Source organism: Physeter macrocephalus, chromosome 14, assembly GCF_002837175.3.
Source record: "Physeter macrocephalus isolate SW-GA chromosome 14, ASM283717v5, whole genome shotgun sequence".
In the NCBI taxonomy this organism is placed as follows: Eukaryota; Metazoa; Chordata; class Mammalia; order Artiodactyla; family Physeteridae; genus Physeter; species Physeter macrocephalus.
Window position 1 is genome coordinate 14,989,715 of NC_041227.1, and position 22,775 is coordinate 15,012,489.

Sequence of the window (22,775 nt, forward strand, 5' to 3'; positions counted from 1 at the left end):
TATTAAAGGATAAGAAATTAAAATGTGCTAATTTGAAGCTTACCTACATAGTATTAAAATTCAGCAGTCACCACAACAATTGTTTAGAATGTACACCAATAAAAGATACTTTCAGGATGTAGCATTTTCCAACTGACATTATTTAGATTTGCCAGTGCATGGTGATAACAGAAAGCAGACTTTTTAATCATCAATTTTATCTTTAAATTCTCTATGAACAATGTACCCCTTTTAGTGTCTGTACCCAGGGAAAACCACTCCCCCATCCTATCCTTGCTAGGATCACTGGTTTTAATAACAATGAAAGTGATTGTGTATTGAGCACCCAGTGGGAGCTAGCCCTGTGCTAAGTACATTTTATAAAAAGTGGTGTTTCTGGGCTTCCCTGGTGGCGCAGTGGTTGAGAGTCCGCCTGCCGATGCAGGGGACACGGGTTCGTGCCCCGGTCCGGGAAGATCCCACGTGCCGCGGAGCGGCTGGGCCCGTGAGCCATGGCCGCTGAGCTTGCGCTAAAAAAAAAAGAAAAGAAGGAAGGAAGAAAGGAAGGAAGGAAGGAAGGAAGGAAGGAAGAAAGGAAGTTCAGGGAGGTTAAATAACTTGCCTAAGGTCACACAGCTAGAAAACAGAGGCAGATTTTCAGTGAAGGTTCATATGACTCCAAAACCTATGTTGTGGTTATTTGTTTTTGCTACTGCTCAGAGAGGTCTCTGTGGCATATATTTTTTTAAATTGAGGGGTAACATAAACAGAAATGCTTACAGTGCAGTAGTCTTAAGTGTACATCTCAACAACTCTTCACATATGTACACACCCATGTAACCACCACCCAGGTCAAGATACATTTCCAGAAAGTTCCTCATGCCTCTTCCAAGACTATACTCTCTGCCTCCCAAGGTACTCACTATTCTGACCTCTGTTACCACTGATTAGTTTTCCTGGGAGGAACAGTTTTGAACCACTTCTTCCTCTAAGACAAGAAGGAAGACCAGAGAAACTAGGAGGCGAGGAGGAGGTGGAGAGAGGCACATCGCTCACAGCGATATCGTATCAGAGGAGGAGTCCCTCCCCCACCAGTGAGGGGGTGAGGCCGGGCGTGCTTTCCAAGGGGAGAGAAGGAAACTCGGACAGTGCTGCCCAGAGAGGCAACGAGACGCCAGTGGAAGTGTCACCTCCTGCCGGGAGGGGCCCCTCGGATTCAGAGCATGTGTTTTTGCTTGGAACTTGTTCTCTCTAAATAACTGAAGATGGGTGAGTGTGGACAGTGGGCGGCCCTGGGACCTGGCCCGTTCAGGAAGCCCGCGGGTTGGCAGCAGGGCGTCGGGTGATGAGAGTGTGAGTGATGAACCGTCCGTACGTGTTCATAGGATTGAAAGTCCGCGGCAGGAGCTGCCACTGTGCTGACTGATTACTGTGGTTCAGGCCCTCAGACTGCCAGGTTTGGCACTAGAGGGATGAGATAGTCCAGGGAACTCGTGAGTCTTTCGGCTGCTGCTATAGTGTGGCCCCCGCCCCCCGTTAGACCCTAGAATGAGCACTGTTGCTCTTTGCACTACTGGAAGCAAATTTCAGGCTCGTAAGCCAACAAGTTCCCACTTCAAACCCTGGCTCCCTCAGTGACTTACAGCCCTGGGACTAGGATGCAGAAACAAAGGTGCTGAGGGAACAAACTTTTAGGAGTCTCACTGTCAGGTGCTGACCTTGCCCTTGTAGGACCTGGAGAGTGAGCGCCTCCTTAAGAGTGAGGCGTCCAGGGCACAAAACGAGATTATGGTAGGAACTCAATAAATATGGGTTGAGTAGCTAAATGACAATGTCCTATCCCAGTGTATTAATTGGGGGACATTAAGCTATGCTGAGGTCACAAAAAAACTCCCAAATCTCAGTGACTTAACAACAAAGGTTTATTTTTGGTTGCAAATGGTCCAGTGAAGCTGGGCAGGTCTTCTCCATCTTTGAGCTGCATCCTCTCAAATCATCCTTCCCTACTCAAACGTGTGCCCTGATGGATCAGCATAATTCAGTTGCTTGTTTGAAGTGAAGAATTTCAGACCCCCCCCCACCCAGAATCAGGATCTGCATTTTAATGAGACCCCCAGGTGATGTGCATGCACATAACCGTTTGTGAATCACCTTTCTAGACCAGTGGTCTCCAAGGTCACCTTAGAGAAGAGGGGCTGCTAAGGCACACTGGCCCTTCACTGCCTCAAACTGGAAGTGATGATGCTCATCTCTTCTGCTCATAGTTTATTGGCCAGAACTAGTCACATGACCCCCTGCTCATATTTTATTGGCCAGAACTAGTCACATGACCCCCAAACTTGACTGCAAGGGAGGCTGGGAAACCGATCTTTCTCTGTGTGTCCATGAAGAGGAATCCGAGTGAGAGACATATGACATGTCATATGACATTGCTTCTCTGGCCTTCGGTTTCTCCATTTTTTGTTCGTTTGTTTGTTTCAAGGCAGCCTTCTTGCTCTTTCATACCTGGGCCAGGCCTAACGTTTTAGGGTCTAGGAAATGCATCTGAAAAGTGAAACTCGGGAAACACATCTAGATCAGGGCACAGCATATGGGAGGCAGGAAAAAATGTCTGCAGTTGCAAGGATGAAGCCAGTTGCAGCCATTCACAGCTTGTCAGCTCCCTCCATGCCTTCCTCCTTCGTGTTCATTGCACATCTACATGCCAAGTCCTGTGCAAGAAGCTGTAGAGGTTGGGGAGAGGGATGTGAATAAGCACCCAACACTGGGACCTCACTGTTGTTACACTAGGTAGTGGGGACGGAGAAACCCAAAACAGACCCTGACCCAAACAGGGCTGGGAGTGAGCAGGCTCAGTGCTCCTGTGGCTGGACATACCCGCGTGAGAGGGGACCCCTGTACTCTGGGAAGATCAAGAATCAGTCACTTGAAAATCCCAGCTCCGGCACTTGCTTCGTGGCTGTGTGTTAGTGCCCTCATCTCTCTGGGCCTCTGTTTCCCCTTTTTGGAAACAGATCTATGGCAGAGCCTGAGGGATGCCCATTTCAATATCCTTTCTCCCCTCCTTCCTTCATAATTGAACCCTGATTTTATTTGGGGTGGCAGTGCACTCAGCTTTGCGGCTAGGCATGGCCATGTGACCAGGTCCCAGCAATAAGATACGAGCAGAAGTGCTGTGTGCAAATTCTGGGAAGGCTCCTGAAAGGGAAGGGCATCCCTCTTGTCCCAACACCACCACTCCTCACTTCCTCCTGCTCCAATCAGTCATCAGATGTGATGGTGAAGCTTGACAGCCATCTTGGACCATGAGGGTATCTTGAAGATGGACCTTATGTGCAGAGAAAAGAAGAGGAGAAATAAAGAGAGCCTGGATTCTGATGACATCAGAGCTGTGCCATACGCACCCTGGACTCCACCTATAGATTCCTTTCACATGATTAAAAAAATAGCATACATATTATATATAAGAATACGATTAGAATATTAACATAACAATAATATTATATATGTTATTCTGTATGCATATATTGGGCTGGCCAAAAAGTTCGTTCGGGATGTTCCGTAACATCTTCTGTAATTTTTGGCCAACTCAATAATATATGCATGTTTATGCCCCCTTGTTTAAGCCACCGTTGTTTTGAGTATTGCTGGTATAAAAGTGTCATTGATTTTTGTTATTGATCATGCATCTAGCAAACTTACCAAGCTCTCTTATTTGTTCCGATACGTTGTCAGCTTATTAGTTTTTCAAGGTAAAGGATCACACCCTCTACAATGAACAGTTTTATCTCTTCTCTTCCAATCCTACACCTCTTATTTTCTCTCCTTTTAGCTGTAGCCTGACTTTGGCACTTTTTGTTAAGCAGTAACGGTGGTTATGTGCATTCTTGGCTTGTTCCTGATCCTGACATGCACATAAAGTTTCTCCACTAGGAATCATATTTTCTGGAGGTTTTTGATATTAATATCTCTACCAAAGTAAGGAACTTCTCTTACGTGTTCCTAGTCTGCTAAGATTTTTGAAAAATCATAAATACCTAAGGATCTTATCAAAAGCTTTTTCTGCATCAATTGACATAATCATTGGATTTATTTTTTCCTTGATCAAATGATGCAGTGAATCACACTGGTGGATTTTCTGATGTTGATGCATTTCTGGGATAAATTCTTCCTGATGGTGAGGTATTATCATTATTTTAACACATTGCTGAATTTAGTCCACTAATATTTTAGTTCGTATTTTCCATCCTGTATTCATAAGTGAAATGGGCTTACGATTTTCTTTTATTGTATTGTCTTATCTGGTTTTGGCAACCAAGATGACACTTGTCTCATGAAGTAAGCTCGGTTGGCTTTTGGGGGCTTGTGGAGGAGCTACTTGTGTAAGCTAGGCATTAACTGTTTCTTAAAAATTCAGCAGAACTCACCTGTAAAAATGTCTGGGTCTGATTTGGGGGAGTATGAGGGCTCTGACTACCGGTTCAGTTTCTATAATACTGATTGACTTCTTTAAATTCTCTCTCTCTTCTTGGGCCAATCTTTTGGCATCTTGGAACTCTCTAGAAGTGTATCCATTTTCCCTAAGCTTTCAAATTCATGACTATATAACTATATAACAATAGTTTTAACATTACTTTTAATCTTTAAGTCAATATTATTCTCCTTTTTCACTCTATATTTTTACTTTATGTATTTGCATCTTATCTCTTTTTTCATGATCAATCTTATCAGGACTCTGTCTCGTATTAATTTCATCCCAGAAGCAGCTTTGGGTCCTTTTGTTCTTCCATATTCTTCTTTTGTTCTCTGGTTCATTGATTCGCTCCCGGGAGGTGTTCTGTTATATGCAGCTGAACCTTATTTTTGTCCTTGCAGTACTGAGTCATTTCCACATCTTCAGCGAGGTCACCTCCATCAGAGGGGGTCCAGAGGGGACCCCCTCCAGAGAGGGGGTCCAGCCAATGGCCATGACTTGCCCAAGTCTGGGTTCCCGCCCCAGAATGCGAGGCTCCATCTCTTCCAGCCTGGCAGCCCTCACACTGCCCCTGCCTCTGGGCATGATGGGAGGGGTAATGGGAGAATTGCTGCTGCTGCCTGCTCCTCTGTCCTATAAATAGCCAGCCCCCAGGCGCCCCTCTATGGCCTCTTCTTCCACACATTCCTCAGTCTGGGCAGGAGTTCAGAGGTCTGCTCCTGGCCCTGAGATCCCAGGTGTCACGATGAGCTTCCCCTCCCGCACCCCCAGGACACCTGAGGGGCTTGAACTGTTTAACACTTGGCTTCAGTCTGAGCTGGCGGGGTTCTGCGTGCAGGGACTGATGTGGTCCCCCCAAGGAGGGGTAGGACGCGTGCTCTCGGCACGCTCACGTGACTGTCTCTGCATACACCGCTGTGAGCTGGGGTTCCTGGCGAGGAAGTGGTCCTCATTTGCTGGGTGAAGGGTCTGGGGCAGGAGCTGTGCCGAGGATGCAGCTGGTGAGGCAAAGATAAGCCAGCTGGGGAGTCGGAGGAGGTCACGATGGGACATAGGCTTTCCAAATTGGCATGAGGGTTTATTTACAGACATCGAATGCCAGGGAAAAGGCACTGAACCTGGCACATGTTAGATGCTAGATATATATATTTGTTGCATAAATGAATACATGAATGAGTGAATTGGGGGACCCAAGCTTTAATCCCAGCTCTATTGCTGTACATTCTTGGGGAAGTTCCTCGGCCTTTCTTGGCCTCAATTTCCTCATCTGTAAAATGGGAGAGGGATGAATTCCATATTTTATAGTGCCTCTTTCTCTAGGGATTTCTGTTTCTATGCCTGGGAACATTTCTGGAGTGGCAGCTCTGACCTGGATGGAAGTATGCAGACTGGGCCCTCCAGAATGCAGAGTTCTGAAATGTCAGAAGCAGAGGTGGGTCCTATATATTCTCTGATGTCTGAATAATTACCAAAGTTCAGGCGATCCCATCGAGTTGGACCCAGTTGGCCAGGAGGGACCAGGCACCAGGACAGAAGTGGCTTTGCTTTTGGCCAGACATCCCTTGGAGGAGGCAGATAACAGTTCGGGTTACTGCTTCCCCATCCAAGAGCTCCTTCATCATTCAGGATATCCAGTCTCTAAGAACTTACTTCTCACTGTCTGAGCCCCTACAGGTGCCATTATCTGTCTAATCCATCCATCCATCCATTTGTCTATCAATCCATCAGCCCAGCCACCGATTCATTTGTTTACCTGTCCATTCACCCATTCATCTGTTTATCCACCTATCCATCCATTTGTCCATCCATCCATCCATCCATCCATCTGTACATTCATACGTCCATGCATTCATTCAACAAACACTGAACGTAGTGGGCCATGCCCTAATATGAAATAAATAATAAAAAGCAAGGTCTCTGCCCACAATGAATTCACAGACTAGAGGGGAAGATAGAGACAAGCAAAGAGGTGCTGACAGCAGAGTAAGTGGGGAGTACCAGGTACTGAGGGCAATGAGAAGAGGACCCAGCCTGGGAGGTGGGAGAGGAGGCTTTGGAAGTCTTACTGGAGGAGGTGACATCCGAGATGAATCTTGAAGCAAGAGTAGGAGTCTAGGCAAAAAGGCAACACAGGGGGACAGAGAGAACAGAGGCCTGAAAGCAACGTGAGAGCAGGGGTGTCTGGGGCACTGTGAGTAGCTGAGTCTGGGTGAAGCCTGGAGGCCTGGTGGGAGGTGAGGGAGATGAGGCTGGAGAGGCCTGGCCTGTGTTGGTTGGGGAGGACACTTGTGACTGGGGTGGGAATAGGGGCTGAGAACTTGGGGTATCCAGGGACCATCTGGAGGTGTAGAAAAGCTCTGGGTCAGGCATCAGAATGCCAGCTTCCTTCCTCCCTCTCCCCTGAGTGACCTTAGGCAAGTTACCTCACTTCTCTGGGCCTCAGTTCCCCTGCCGTGACAACCCTGTGACAGGGTTGCCTTTTGGGGCCTCTTGGGACCCTTCCAGCTCCGAGGACGTCCTTGAGTTACATGTGGTCAGCAAAACCAATAACCACATGAACATCTGGCCTGGCCTGAGGGGCAAGTTAATTGTTCCCAGTCCCTGTGCATGTGGAGGGGGGAGTGCCTTGGTTAGGGGGCCCTGGTTAGGGGTGGCCCCTGTGGGGGCTCCCAGTCCTGGGATGACGACAGGATGTGCTGAGCAGGGAGTGAGTCACCAACCAATCATCAGCTTGGGCCCCAGGGTTCCCAGGTGCAGGAAGGGGGCCCCATCCCCTGCTCCTTGCTGCCCAGAGCCCCCTTTCTCAAGCCAGCAGACCCTTGTTCAGAAGAAAATCCCATAGGAACTCTAATAATTAAAACAGGCCCAAAGAAAGTTGTTTGGGATAAATCAGAGGGTGGGAGCCCTTGTCTGGGGCTCTGGACCCTCTTACACTCCTTGGCAGCCCCTGAGGCCCTAACCAAGGAGCCCCTTTGAGTTCGAGGGTCCAAACATCCTCAGGAAGGGAGATTGGGACCCAGAGGGGAAGGGGCTGACGCTGGGGTCACCCATCATGTTGCCTTGATCCTCTCCTCCCTGGGCTCTGACTGCCCTTCCCCAGCCCTGGAGGATGGGGGACAGAACAAGCACCTCAGCTCAAACATCACAGCTTCTCAGTGGCACCGTAGGGAACGTGGGCTAAAGGTGTTCTCTGCCCCAGACAGGACCCCAGCAGGTTTTGCCTTCATCTCTGGGCCTGTGTCTCCCCAGCTCTACAGTGGGAAGGCCGGTGAGAGATTAGAAATAACTGGCATTGATGGAAGGCTTACTGTGTACCAGGCATGAATTTAATCCTCACAGCAACCCTCTAAAGGATGCATCATTATTATCCTCGTTTCACAGATGGGGAAACTGAGGCACCAAGAAGTTAAATAGCTTGCCCACGTTCACGTAACAGGTAGGAGTCAGAGCTGGGATCTGAACCCAGGTAGCTGGCCCCTGAGTCCTTGCTCTTATCCACTGTGCTATACTGCCTCTTGAAAGATGGCTTGGAAGCACCTTCCAGTCCCTACTGTCTGGGATTCAGGCAGTGAGCTAGAAGTGGTTCAGAGGGAAGGGAGAGACTCAGTCACATCCTGGCTCTGTCGCTTGCTGTGTGACTTTGGGTGAGTCACTTCACCTCTCTGGGCCTCTTTTTCCAAGCAGGGATGCTGTGAGAATTGAAGGGCTGGGGTAGCATTGCCTTCAGGGATGGCACACTCACTGGGACTGATGGCCCTTCAGTCTTCACCCACAACCCCTTCCTTGTAGCCACTGTCTCGGTGGGGAGAGGCAGTGGCCACAGTTGAGACTTTCCCTCCCATCTCCAAGCTGCCTGGCTGTGTCTCCCGGAGAAGTTGTTTCCCTAACCTCCCAACCCCTTAGAAAGGACCAACAGGGTTGGTTCCAGCCACACCCTCCCTCTTGGCTCAGAGCCCAAGACCTGTCCCCTTAGAGGCCAATTCCTCCTCCGACACCCAGGTGGGCATATGAGCTGCCCAAGCTGTGGTGAGGGGCATCTAACCAGCTTCCAAGAACCTAAGTGGGTGCAAGTGGGACAGGGAGGCCCTGATACTCCATCCCATTAGCACCACCAGCCCCGAACAAAACACTTCATTACTGGAATCCCAGCCAGGCAGAGGGGGTGGAAGTGGCCGTGTGGCAGGAAACCGCGCAGGGCCAGCCAGGCCTCAGCCCTCGAAGCCAGCAGCCCGTGGACTGACCACGTGGGGTTGGCTCACTGGGGTGTTTACGGAAACGCTGGCCCTGAGGCCGGCCTAGCTGCTGGCCTGGGATCCCCTGAGTCACCCCCAGGCCTCAGAGTGCCAGCTTGGCAGGGGACATCAAAGGTTGCAACTGAGGCCTTGTTTTCCTCCACAGCCCACCTGGGGAGTGGAAAGTTGAGGAGCCCGGCAGTCAGTAAGTAGTGGAGATGGGCAAGGTCTTCAGATCACGCCCTTTCTGGACCGTGCTGGAAAGCGGCATCAACTCGGGAGAGGTGTGGAGCAAGTGGCCTCTGGAGCCGGGCTACCTGGGTTCAAATCCGGGCTGCACCCCTCTCTGGCTATATAACTCAGGGTAGTTTGCTTAACTTTTCTGAGCCTCAGTTTGCCTATCTGTAAAATGGGGATGTGATAATAGTACACACTTTCCAGGGATAATGACATGATTTCATATTTGTAAAGTGCTTAGAGCAGTGGCTATCACACACTCAGTGCCGTAAGTGTTTGCTACAGGAATCGTTTCAATTTAAATATTATTTGTTGAGCCTCCAGGCCATGATTGAGGAACTAAAGTTATGGAGGTACATCAGGTTTAGATCCTGCCCGGGGTGCTTCAAGGTCAAGGTGAGGGATGGAGGTTGGAGGATTAGGAGGTTGGGAGGGGGGTGATTTCCCTAATTACAGTCACGATGGTAACTAATGGGTAAATATCTGCCTCTCCAGCCTCTGTTTTTAAGAACTGGGGCCACGTGAGTCCATTCACGGCTCTATCCCAGTGACCAGCACAGAGACTGGCACCAGGTGGGTACTTAAACCTGATGTGGAATGCGTGGGTGAACACCTGATGCTTTTTGAGCCCTGACCATGGTACTGGCACTGAGCCCAGAGCATTACGTGCACGGCCCCCTTCCTGTCCCCCAGTGCCCCAGTGGAGAAAGTCGGATCATTCTTTCTGTGTTCAGAGAAGCAAACTGAAGCCCAGCTGGTAGGTGGCAGAGCTGGGACTGAACTCACGTCTAAGTTCAAAACCTGCCTTTTAATTTTTTTAAAAATTATTTTATTTTATTTATCTTTGGCTGCATTGGGTCTTCGTTGAGGTGAGCGGGGGCTACTCTTCATTGCGGTGCACGAGCCTATCACTGTGGTGGCTTCTCTTGTTGCGGAGCACAGGCTCTAGGCGTTCAGGCTTCAGTAGTTGTGGCACGTGGGCTCAGTAGTTGTGGCTCGCGAGCTCTAGAGCGCAGGCTCAGTAGTTGTGGTGCACGGGCTTAGTTGCTCCGCTGCATGTGGGATCTTCTGGGACCAGGGCTTGAACCCGTGTCCCCTGCGTTGGCAGGCGGATTCTTAACCACTGCGCCACCAGGGAAGCCCAAAACCTGCCTTTTAAAACGCTAAGCTACCTCTTGTCTTCCCCAGATGCCAGCATGGCATCAAATTGCACAGTCCCCCTCAGGCCTGGGAGTTCAGAGCTGTGCCATTTACACACCTCATTCCTGCCTGAGAAGATCCAGAAGGATCTTGGGGGAAGGAGGACATTCTAGGCAGAGGGACCCACCTGTGGAAAGGCAAAAAGGCAGGACCAGCCCTCTGCACTCGTCTCCGCGAATAGCCTTGAATGCCGGGAAAATATTTAGATGATCCTGTGGCGAGGGAGTTCCCCAAAAAGTCCCGAGCAAAGCTTGTACAAGGCCAGATGCACAAGCACTCTGGTGGCCAGGATGGAAGATGAATTACCAAGGAAGGGGGTCAGAGACAGGGAGATGAATTTGTACAAATAAAACTCAGCATCATTCCTGAGCTGTCTCCCCCACGTTGAAACTTACCTGCCCTGTGTTCCACCTCATCTAGAGCAGTGTGTGCGTGCCTTGGGGACCCAGGGCCTGGGCGTAGAGCAACCAGGCTTAGGGTCCTTGGAGCCCAGAAGCATGCCTTCCTCCCCACCCATCCAGCCCCTGCAATGACTTCCTTTTGGGTTAATCCCATTTTGGCCACAATGGCTGCTAGCAGAGGGAGGAGGCACAGAAGATAAAGGTGATTGGGGTCAAGTGCCCACAAGACCCTTAGCAGCCAAGCCTCAGCCCCTAGCCCACCTAGGATGCAGACAAATAAGTGTTCAGATCTTGGACCTACCATATACTTGGACCTACCTGACTTGGTGCCTTGAGGTCTTCCTCATTCGTAACATACAGACAATAATACAATAATCTCCATGTTTTGGAGGTTGACCAAGATCTCAATGTGAGGCGAGTAGCACAGCCCTGGTCCGGAGTGAATGCTGGATAAATATGAGATCAGTGTCATTATCACAGCCTGGAGGCAGAAGCCACTCTCTGGCCTGGGAAGAACTCAGAAACTGGCTGTTGTGGCTTGATAATGCCCAGAGGGCATCTGGGCCATCCCTCTGTCCCAGGTACCAGGGGCCTGACTTAGCTCACGGGGTCGGTCTCCCCCAGTGGCCTTTGGGGCCCCTGCCTGGAGCCATCTATTTGCTCCATCACGTGAGTTGTGGGATTAGATCATCTTGGTGTGTGTGTAATTTAACGAGGCTCTCACCCTCAGGCTACTGCAAGTGCAGGGTCAGCACCTGAGAGCCAGAACCTCCTTAAATGCTGTGCCCTGGGCACCTGGCTTGCCTCACCCTAGCCCCGGATCTGTGCGAGGCTGGAATAGTAGTTATCCCTATTTGATAGATGTGAAAACTGAGGTTTCCCCAGATTGGGCACCTGTCCAATGTCACACAACTAGGGAGGAAGAGGCAGACCCCGGTCTCTTTGCTTTTGAAGTCTAGGGCTCCATTTACCCTGAGGAGCTGCCTCCCAGCCTAGGATGGAGGGACTCAGTCCATCTCCCCAGAAGGCCCAGCAACCTGAAGATAAGCCTAGAACCGGCCTCCTCTGGCTGGCCAGGGCCGCTGGGAGCGCTGGCCTGCAGGGCGGAGGCTTGGATATTTCTCTACACATTCCTAGGGGTTACGTCTGGGGACCCAGGCTCCTGGCATCAGCCATCACGTTCCCCAGAAGGAATCTCTATTCATAACAAATCCCAAAGGTCATTTTTCTGGGAAGGAGCCTTCTATCTCCTCACCAGGAAGGGAGAGAGGGCCCCAGGCTTTATGGAGACCACCTGGGTTCCCAGTGGGGATGCCCTGCTTCTGGCTGGCCTGTGAACCCCTCTGGGTCTCATCTGTGGATGGTGTCTGGATGGGACAGGTGGACAGAGAGGATGAACGAACATCCCATTTGAAGCAGCCCCTAGAGAGATAAGAATGTGTGGTCTCTGGACTCAGCCTGTCTGAGCTCAAATTTCCTTTCACTACCTCCTAGCTGTGTGGCCTTAGGCAAGTTACTTTACCTCTCTGTGCCTCAGTTTCCTCTACTGTAAAACAGGGATAATAATAATACCTACTGCATAGGGTTGCTATGAGGATTAAATGAGATTCATTCATTCAACAACTGTTTACTGGAGATCTACCAGCTTCTGGGCAGTGAGTAATATGGCAACAAGTAAAAGAGACAAAACTCCCTACCTTCAAGTTTTTAAAGAGGAAGTAGCATGATGAATATTATTTTCTTTAGAAAATGCTGGCACCAAAAAAATAAAGCAAACATGATAAAATGTTAACAGTTGTTAAATCTAGGTGATGGGCAAATGGCAAATGGGTGTTCATCATCTGTTTTCTATGCTTTTCTGAATGTTTGAAATTTTTTTTTATAAATACAAGGAAAGAAAAGAAAAAGAAGCAAGACAGAATGAAAGGTAGAAAGAAACAGGAGAGGGAGGAGGGAGGGAGAAATCGTTGCCCTTTTGAAACTTAAAATCAAGTGGGGGAAATAGACAATAAATAAATAAGTATAATAGGCTGCATCAGTTAGTACTTTGGAGAAAAAGAAAGAAGAGGGATCAGGCATTCGCAGGGGCTGGGGGTTCCATTTTAAACCACGTGGTCAGGGAAGGCCTCCCTGGGAAGGTGACATCTGAGAGTAGAGCTCAGTTCTCCTGGTTTCCAGACCTGGGTCCTCCCAGCGTCCACGTCCAGCTTCTACCCAGTGAAAGAATCACGGTAAAAGCCCAGAAGCCAAGACTCTTGGGATGGTGAAATTTTAGAATTATGTGTCTCAATTCAAAATTCCGATGAGCAGGAAAGTTAATCTAAATTTTTATGACCATACCCTACTTCCTATGTGGACAGAAAATTAATCTTAATCAATATGGTTTACTCCACCCACTCCGTCATTTGCGTGCACACACACACACACACTTTCCCTGTGACTGCATCTCGCTGAGAGGTTGTTTCAGGCCCTTTTGGCTTCAACACACCACATGACCATTTCACCATTCAAGCCCTTCCCCACTCTCTACTTTTGGACTCTTCAAAGCTCTCTGGGGTCATGCTGACCCACAAGATTCAAAACATGCTCACTCATAGCTTTTTTTCTGGCTCTCTCCCTGGTTTCTTATTTGGAAAAAAGGAGAGAGGGGAGGGGAGGGCTGTGCATCAGTCACGGTCAGCCAGGTTAGGGTGCAGTAACAAAACCACCTCCAATCTTGCTCCTTAGCCACTTGTGCTGCGTGTCTGCTACAGCCCTATTCTGTGCATCCTTACTCCAAAATCCAGGCTGATGCAATAGCCACCGCCCCAAATATTGTATAGCAGAGGGACAGAAAGGCATCAAATCCCACCTTTCTCTGATTCCTGAGGTTCCACTGTGCCTCAGGTCCCTTCAGGAACGGTCTTTTTGGGGAGAAAGAGGTACTTTTGAAACCTAAAAACTTGGTTCTCTGCTTTTACTGAAATGTCCATTCCCCGAGTCAGTGGACGCTCCACGGTCTACCTGCCCGAGTAGGGACTAGAAAACACAACGGGGAAAAACACATGCAGTCTTAAATTCCTAGGTTTTGAGTATCGTGCAGTCTTAGATTGCAATCTAAGAAAATGGGATCTGAGAATCTTACAATCACAGACTTTCAAAATTGAAAGGTCTCTGAATCCAGTATCTCTTTTCATGCGGGAGTTGCCTCTGTCACCTTCACAGGTAGCTGCCAGCCTTTGCTTGTACCCTCTCAGGGCCAGGGAGCTCATCACATCCCAAGGCAGCCTACTCCATTATGGATCAGCTCAAAACATTCAAACGTTCTGCTTTATAAAGTGAGGCAAACTTTCTCTCGAGACCTTCCAGTCCAAGTCCCTGTTATTTTACTGGGAGAGTAAGGGTGAGGCCATCACCAGCACAGCCTTGGAGACAGGCTGAACTAGCAGCCAGCCTGAAGTCATTGAATACTTCATGAAACCCTGAACAGCCCTGAGAGCCAAATCAATGATTCCTCTGATGCCTGAAATACTACCATAATGGTCTGTGGATCTCTATTAAGGAGGCTTATAAATAGTAGAAAGAATAAAGGCTTGGACTCAGACCTAGGTTCAAATGCTGACATTTTGATGCTCCCTGTAGGCAAGTCTCATCACCTCTCTGAGCCATGGTTTTCCCATCTATCCCATAGGGATAATAACAGCAGCAACAATAATAGTACCTCCTATGCAGGACTGCTGTGTGAATCCAATGGGATAATGTATCTAAACACCTGGCACAATGTCTGGTACACTGTAGGTACTCAACTTGACCTGGGTTCAAATCCAGGCCTCTTATTATTTGTATGTCCTGGGGCTTCACTTCCTTGAACCTCAGATTCCCCATCTGTCAGGTGGAGTTAATATTACTCACACCCCACAGGGTCTGATCAGGAAATTTTAAGTTCATATTTAATGATAATGTGCTAAGCTCTTTATCTGGGCTGCATATTTAATCCTCTACTTATTAGGTAGAATATTTATAAGCTCCCAATGTTAGTAATGGAGAAACTGTGGCACAGGGAGGTTAAGTGACTTGCCCAAGGTCATGGTGCTGGTGCCAGTCACTTAGGAGGTTTCAGGCTGCAAGTAACAGAACACCTTGATATTCCTGACTTAAGATGGACTTTTGTGCTCAAGACACCTGGAGGTTGGGTGGTTCCCGGCTGGTTAATGCAGAGGTGCAATGATGTCAGCCAGGACCCATATTATAGCTCCAGCATCCTCAGTGGGGTGGCTTCAGCCCTCAGCCTTGGCCCTGCGTGGTCTCAACATGGCTGCCAAGGTTTCAGCCATCATATCCTCACACAGCTACTTATGGGGGAAGAATAGGGGACCTTCTCCCCACAGCTTTTTATAATTGAAGCAATCCCTTCTCAGAAACGCCCCCCAGCAGATTTTATTTCTCCTTGGCCAAAACTGTGTTACATTCTTCTGGAAGTCCACTAGTGCTCACCAATCGCCATATTCTTTCTGGGCACACAGCTGGACCACATTTCGCAGCCCCCTGTGTGGTTAGAGGTGGTCATGTGACTGAGTTCTGGCCAATGGGATGTGAGTAAAAATAACTGCACCATTTTCAGGTCTGGCCTATAAAAACCTCCTACCCACAATCTTTGCTTTCCTTCCTCATCTTTCTGCTTTGAAAAGGACTCTGAGGACAAGGAAAGCAGAGTCACAAGACAGGAAGAGTCTCAGTCCTTAAATGGCTACCCAGAGCAGAGCCCTCCTGCCAAGACTTCTTGTGCAGTGATGTGAGAAAAAACCAAAGATCGGTGATGTAAAGCCACTGAAAGCTTGGGTTATTTGTTACAACAGCTAGCGTGACTTAACCAGACAGTACACATACCCATTCCTAAAACCTGGGGACTGCGGAACCTTGAAGGCTTAGCTCCTGGGGCTGGGAAAGAGATTTCTTCTAGAGCACACCGCCCACTTCTGAACAAAGGCAAGGCCCTAGAGAGAAAGATGGAAGCAGGAAGGGGAGTGAGCAATGGGTTCTAGACTTGAGCTGGATCTAAGGTCGAAGGAAGATGGGGCTTGGGGGAGAGCTGCCTTCCTCGTGCACTGGTGCTAAGAGGATTGCATACAAGGAAGGGAGGGCTTCTGCAAATAGCCAGAGCTGGCCTGTCAGACCTGCTCTCAGTGGGGTCACCAGCTCCTCTGGCCACCCCAAGGCCCTTGTTGGCTTAGCTCTCTGGACCACACCCCGTGGATCATCCTGTAGATGGCAGGCAGAGAATGGGGCAACTGTAGATTCATAACATATGGTGGCTCCGCCTGAGGAATTTGAGTTTCTTAGAACCCCTTGCTCGGGGACTCTTAGCATACAGAGTCTCAGGCACGAAGGGGCCTGGCGGGCTGGGCCTGGCGGGCTGGGTGGAGTTGTTCAGGCTGCTTCTCCCTCCTCTCCCTGGGGACGGGAATTTGCATGGTCACAAGAGACCAGACTTGGGCATCTCAGTTCCGCAACTTCCTAGGCTGGTCCCCTGGACAAGTGAGCCCACTTCTGTGAACCTGAGTGTTTGCATCTGCAGAATGGGGGAATAAAATTAACTCCTTCCACATGGGTGAAGAGGAGATGAAATCACCGATATAAAGTATTAAGCCAAAGACCTTGAACCCAGTCAGTGCTCTTTAAGTGCTGGCTGCCCTCATCATCGCTGGAGGGGGGTATCCACCTGCAGGTTCTGTCACCACCCCCTCCCCATCCTGCATCTCCAAGGCTAGGGTTGACAGGGGCCACAGCCCTCCCAGAAGAGCTTTCTCCTCCCCGGAGTAGATGTACTGGATGGAAGCAGCCCTGGCAGGGTTGGTCCTAGCCCTGACTCGTCCTCTTGCCAGGATGTCACCAATCTCAGTTTGCCAAGCTGCAGTTTCTTCACCTGGACAACAGGCACAACCCGCTCCCCCGCCTGCATCGCACAGGTTGTAACAGAGCTCAACTGAGGCAGTCGATCGTTGGGCTTCAGTTGACAGACTCCACAGGCGCCCGGCCCTATGTTCGAATCCCAGCTCTGACCTCCTCTCATTTTGTGACCTTGAAAATGTCACTGATCTAAGGCTTGGGGGCATTCGAATGGGTTAACACTGGCTCCTACCTCAGAGGAGGGATACAATGGGACCAAGGATATAAAGTGCTCAGCTCTACGCCAGGGACTTGGAAGGGCTCAGTTAAAAATAGCAATTATTATTATCACCACTGGTCTCAAGATTTTGGAAAGTACAGAGGGGGCTATAAATTGAAAGGTTCTTAGCTCAGTCTCCATGAGATACATAAGAGGAAAGTTCCACCCTCACCTTGAGGCCCTCTGAGTCCCCCGATTCCCCCTGCCTCAGATGGCTCTTCCAGAGCTCACTTCTGCTACCCTCTTCTGAGAGTTGGAGCCACGAGGGAGGCAGCATGGTGAGGGGCTGGGAGTCTGGAATTTTGAGTTCCAGCTCAGCTTCCACTGCTCTCTGGCTGTGCGACCCCAGGCAAATGCATGCAGGCTCTACCCTAAGGACCCGTCGGCCTGTGACATTCACTGACTCCTTCCTCACAACAGCCAGTGGCCAAGGAGGGAGGATGGGGCTCCCTCTTGGGTTCAGGGTCAGGGTCACTGCTCTGGGTGGAATCTGGGCTCTGCCGTCCAGAACTGCCTCTCCTGATGCCTGGAATTCCACCATTCATGACTCATGCCTTTGGGAAATCAGTGACCTCAACCCACTGTGTAATAACAATAACAGTCCCTCATGGCTTTTCTTTGCTGATACTCCTGGGTCTCAGTTTGTCTCAGCACGCTGCTGTGATGTAGGCAGTGAAAGTGAGGGTCAGGGGCAGAAAGCGAGGTGCCCAAAGCTACACAGCAAGTTAGTGGTCGAGTCTGGCATCCTGCCTCCTGGCTTCTTCGTCCGTGCTGTTTCGCTTTCAACAACTTTCTTTTAAAATGCTGCCCCTGACGTTTGTGCAGCCATGTTCACAGCAGAACCATTCACGACAGCCAAAAGGTGTGAGCAAACTTAAGCATCTATCGACAGATGAATGGATCAGCAAAATGTGGCTTATACAAGCAATAGAATATCATTCAGCCTTTAAAAAGGACATGCTAACACAGGCTACAGCAAGGAAAAGATTGTAGGACACTATGCTGAGCAAAATAAGCCAGTCACAGAGGGACCAATATTGTATGGTGGTGACAGTAGCACAACAATGTGAATGTACTTAATGCCACTAAACTGTACACTTAAAAATGGTCAAGATGGCAAATTTATGTTATACATATTGTGCCGAAATTTTAAAATAAAAAAAAATTTGCTGCTTCTAAGGGGAAGATGGTAAGTCCTAACATTTTGAAGGACATGTCACTTAGTTTACCATGATTTGTATCGGTCAGATAGTCTAGGTCATGCTGCTGTAACAAAGAACCCTCAAATCTGACTACTGAGTCAAGCAGTTAACCACTGCTCCATACTGCCTCTCACACCAAACCCTGTAGCCCCTGGAACCTTCTTCCTTGCTGTCGTAAACCTCTCCCTCCTCTGTCTGCACCGCAGGCCCAGGATAAGGCAATGGAATTGGTCAGATTCACCCTTGACTGGCTGTGTGGCTGTGGGCAAGCCAGCTAACCTCTCTGAGCCTCAGTTTACTCATCTGGGAAATGGGGCAATAACAGAACCTCAAGGGGAGAATTCAAGGAGCAGGGAAAGCATTTACCATGGCCTCAGGCATGCTGTCAGCCTGTGGGGATATTTAAAACTCAGGCAGAGTTTGACCCTCAAGTTCAACAATCCCATGAGAAACACCTTCTTCCTGCCAGCCTTGCGTCAGGGGCAGGGAATGGGTGGAATGGGAGCCAGAGGCTGTAGAGACAGTTGTCTCGAGCCTGAAATACTTTTCTCTCCAATAATCTGTTTTCAATCTCTCATTTCTTCTTTTTTTTTTCTCCTTTTTTAAACTCATCCTGCCGAAAAACAAGCATGTAAGTGTGTGTCAGCTCCCAGCCCAGTCAACATCCCACCCTTTGGGAATTTCTGCCTTAAACGCAGGGGTGCAGGACCCTTCAATAAACCACATGCGTTTCAACCTCCACACCTTTGCACGGGCTGGTTCTCCTCCCTGCCACTTGGTACCCTATGCCCTGGATCTATTCCGAGCCTGTTCATCATCTCTCAAGGCTCGGCCACAGGGCCCTCTCCTGCAGCAGCCCCTCTGCTCTCTGTCTCTCCCGTGTTCACAGGTCCCCTACAATTTCCCCAGGTCTGGACACATTTTGAATTCTTGTCTCCTCTTCTTATTTATCCTCTTTGAGGGCAGGGACAGTGTCATCCACTTCTCTGCCAAGTCTGAGGCTTTCATGAATCAGAGAGCCTTCATGACCACCATAGCAGTGGGAGATGATGATGATTATTATCCCCATTTTACAGATGAGAAAATGGAGGTTCTGAGAGCAAAGGTGAGTGGTCACACCGTTGGGGAGTCGGGACCCCTCTCCCCGAGGTCCCTACCTTCACTAAGCCTCCCTGCTGGAGACTTAACATGCATCAACAGGGAGTGGGCGAGTGTGGCAGTGGCCTGCAAGCTCTTCTCTGAACTGTTTCCTCCTCTTCCTGGACACAGAGCTGGTCTACATCTCCCAGCCTCCCTTGCAAGGGAAGCAAGGGCTTTTTGGTAGACTTTCCATGCCTCTTTGTGTTACCAAGTCCAAGCTCACTCTGTTTGCCTCACGGCAGGCCAATGAATCAGAGACAAGGTGTTGAGTCAGGAAATACGACTTTATTCGGAAAGCTGGCAGACCAAGAAGATGGCAGACTAGTGTCTCTGATGAACCATCTTATCTGGTCCTGGAGGCCAGTTTCTTTTACAGAATCAGAGAGGGAGAGGTGGTGAGGAAGTAAAAGGGCCATCAGTCTTGCAAAACTTCCCCCGAAATGACCAGCCACGGTGAGGGGATGTGTTAGTTTCTTTTTTCTTGCAGCCATTCACAGGTGCACAGGGTTCCCTGAGGCAGGCCGTTATGTATGATTATAATAACAAAAGCAATGAAAAACAAAGGTCAAAGTCAAAGAAACAGATCCAACGTGGAGTTTGATTTAGCTCTTTCCTGTTACATTTGCAATGGGGCTTTGTCCTGGCTCCCCTATTCAGGAGGTGGATTCTGTTTCCCGCGAATAAGGTTTGGCCTCGGGTCTCTCTCTAGTCAATAGAATGTGGTGGAAACAACCTGGTGGCTAGTTCTGGGTGCGGCTTCTAGAAGCCCTGCAGCTTCTCTCCGTCCCTGTCTCTGTTTCTCTCTGCTTCCTCTGCCAGCCTCAGGAGAATGGGAGGGCACGTGGAGTGGAGCCACGTTGTCTCAGCCAGCTTTTAGATGACAGACAGATCTACTATCTGTCATCTACTGCTTTAAGTCACAAACATGGTCTCCACTCAAATTTTAAATGTCCGGTCAAGATACTCAAGGCAACTACTAACTTGATTTGGGTTTAGACCTTCTCCCCTCGTTTTTCCCAACAGTGGGGAAGATGGACGGAAGGTGAGGCGGGGCAGGGGTGTAGGTCTTTCTCCCTTTCTCCTCCCCACCCCCACAGGAGGGGCAAGGGGGCTCGGTGGAGATGGCAGCACTGTTGTGGGCTCCATGGAGACAGTCATCTCGGCGGGGCTGCCCCTCTCCTCCTGAGGGTCCCTGTCGCTCCTTGCTCAGCCCTGGGAATCCAGCATTCAATGCCAGCCTCTTGCCCCTCTGGGAAGCCCTACAGGACAGGACCCAAGATGACCCCCTGCCAGCCAACCCCGCCCTCCCCCATACACACACAGAGCCCCCATTTGATCTAGAAACCCTCCCAGGTCCCCTCGCCAGAAGTGCCACCTCTGTTTCACTGTCGCAGGTCAGAGCCCCTGGGCTGGGAGCTGCAGCCCCTCCTACACAGCAACTCAGCAAGAACCACCTCCACCCCTGCTCCCTTCATCTTCTCTGAGTCCATAGTGGCTGAAGACACGAGGCGGGGGATGGGTCCTGGTCCACTTCCTTTGTAAGTCCTTTGTACGTGTCACTTCTTTCCTATCTCTGTGTCTTCTGCTTAACATTTTGATATGTTTAAACATATGGGACCATCACTTCTCCCCTGTTCTCCCCTTGGTTTTTATTACCCATTATATCTTGAATATTCTTTCTCACCTTTCCTTATAGACACCTCACTTTTTAAATTTTTAAGTTGTGGTAAAATGTACATAATATCAACTTTACCTTTTTAACCGTTTTTAAGTGTACGGTTCAGTGGTATTAAGTACATCCACGTGGTTGTACAAACATCACCACCATCCATCTCTGAATGCTTTCCATCTTCCAGAACTGAAACCTGTCCCCGTTAATCAGCAACTCTCCATCCCCCGCCCTCCTCCCAGCCCCTGGCAACCACCTTCCGCTTTCTGTCTCTATGAATTTGACTCCTCTAGGTACCTCTTTTAAGTGAATCATAGAGTATTTGTCCTTTTGCGACTGGCTTACTTCACTTAACATAGTGTCCTCAAAGTTATCCATGTGTCAGACTTTCCTTCCTTTTTACGGCTGAATAATATTCTGTTCTTTGTATATACAACATTTTGTGTATCCATTCATACATCCTTGGACACTTGGTTTGTTTCCATCTTTTGGCTACTGTGAATAATACTGCTATGAATGTGGGTGTACAAATATCTGTTCAAGACCCTGCTTTCAATTCTTTGGGGTATTTACCCAGAAGTGGAATTGCTGGATCAAAGGGTGTATGCATTTCAGGGGAACTTCTTATGCTTTAACATGTATACAAAGCTGAGCACAAATCCTAAGTGTTTAGCTTGGTGAATTTTCGTAGAGTGATCACACTCTTGAAACCAGTGCCAGACCAACCGAAGAGGAGCCCACAGAAAGTAGCCACCATCGTGACTTCCAACATCACAGATTGGTTTTGCCTCTTTTGAACTTTGTATAAATGGAATCATACCATATGTACTATTTTTTGTGTGTGGCTTCTTTCTGAGCTCCATCCATGCTGCTGCCTGTAGCTGTTCATTCCTTCTCACTTTAGTGCTCCTTGTGAATATACCACAATTTATTTATCCATTCTACCATTGATGGGCATTTGGGTAGTTCCTAGTTTGGGGATATTTCAAATAGTGCTGCTATGGAAATTACTAGTACAATGCTGTCCACTAAAATATACTGTGATATATTTTATCACACAAGAATTGAAAGCAGGAACTTTCAATCAAGAGATTTTTGTACACAAATGTTTATAGCAGCATTATAACAGCCAAAAGGTGGAAACAACCCCAGTGTCCATCACCTGATGTTTGTTTATCCAAACAAAACATGGCACATACATACAATGGTATATCATTCAGCCTTAAAAAGGAATGAAGGGCTTCCCTGGTGGCGCAGTGCTTGCGCGTCCGCCTGCCGATGTAGGGCAACCAGGTTCGCGCCCCGGTCTGGGAGGATCCCACATGCCGTGGAGCGGCTGGGCCCGTGAGCCATGGCCGCTGAGCCTGCGCGTCCGGAGACTGTGCTCCGCAACGGGAGAGGCCGCGACAGAGGGAGGCCCGCATACCACAAAAAAAAAAAAAGGAATGAAATTCTGACACGGGCTACAACATGGATAAAACTTGAAGCCATTAGGTTGAGTGAAGTTAGCCAGTCACAAAAGGACAAGTATCGTATGATCCTGCTTATGTGAGATACCTAGAGTAGTCAAATTCATAGAGATAGAAAGTATTGATAGGATGGTGGTTACCAGGTCTGGGAGGAGGCAGGAATGGGGAGAGTCCCATACAGGATAAACCCAAGGAGAAACATGCCGAGACACATAGTAATCAAATTGACAAAAATTAAAGACAAAGAAAAATTATTGAAAGCAACAAGGGAAAAACAACAAATAACATACAAGGGAACTCCCATAAGCTTAACATCTGATTTCTCAGCAGAAAGTCTACGAGCCAGAAGGGAGTGGCCTGACATATTTAAAGTGATGAAAGGGAAGAACCTACAACAAAGATTACTCTACCCGGCAAGGATCTCATTCAGATTCGACAGAGAAATCAAAAGCTTTATAGACAAACAAAAGCTAAGAGAAATCAGCACCACCAAACCAGCTCTACAACAAATGCTAAAGGAACTTCTCTAAGTGGGAAACACAAGAGAAGAAAAGGACCTACAAAAACAAACCCATAACAATTAAGAAAATAGTAATAGGAACATACATATCAATAATTACCTTAAAC

At 48.7% G+C, this 22,775-nt stretch overlaps 1 long non-coding RNA gene across 1 annotated transcript in view; it reads left to right on the forward strand.

Annotated features, from left to right (window-relative positions):
• Positions 1 to 1,154: 1,154 nt before the first annotated feature.
• Positions 1,155 to 22,775, forward strand: part of LOC102985497 (uncharacterized) — a 33,261-nt gene continuing 11,640 nt past the window's right edge. The window contains exon 1 of the long non-coding RNA XR_448843.2: positions 1,155 to 1,248. This is a non-coding gene — a long non-coding RNA (uncharacterized lncRNA). The remainder of the gene's footprint in view (positions 1,249 to 22,775) is intronic.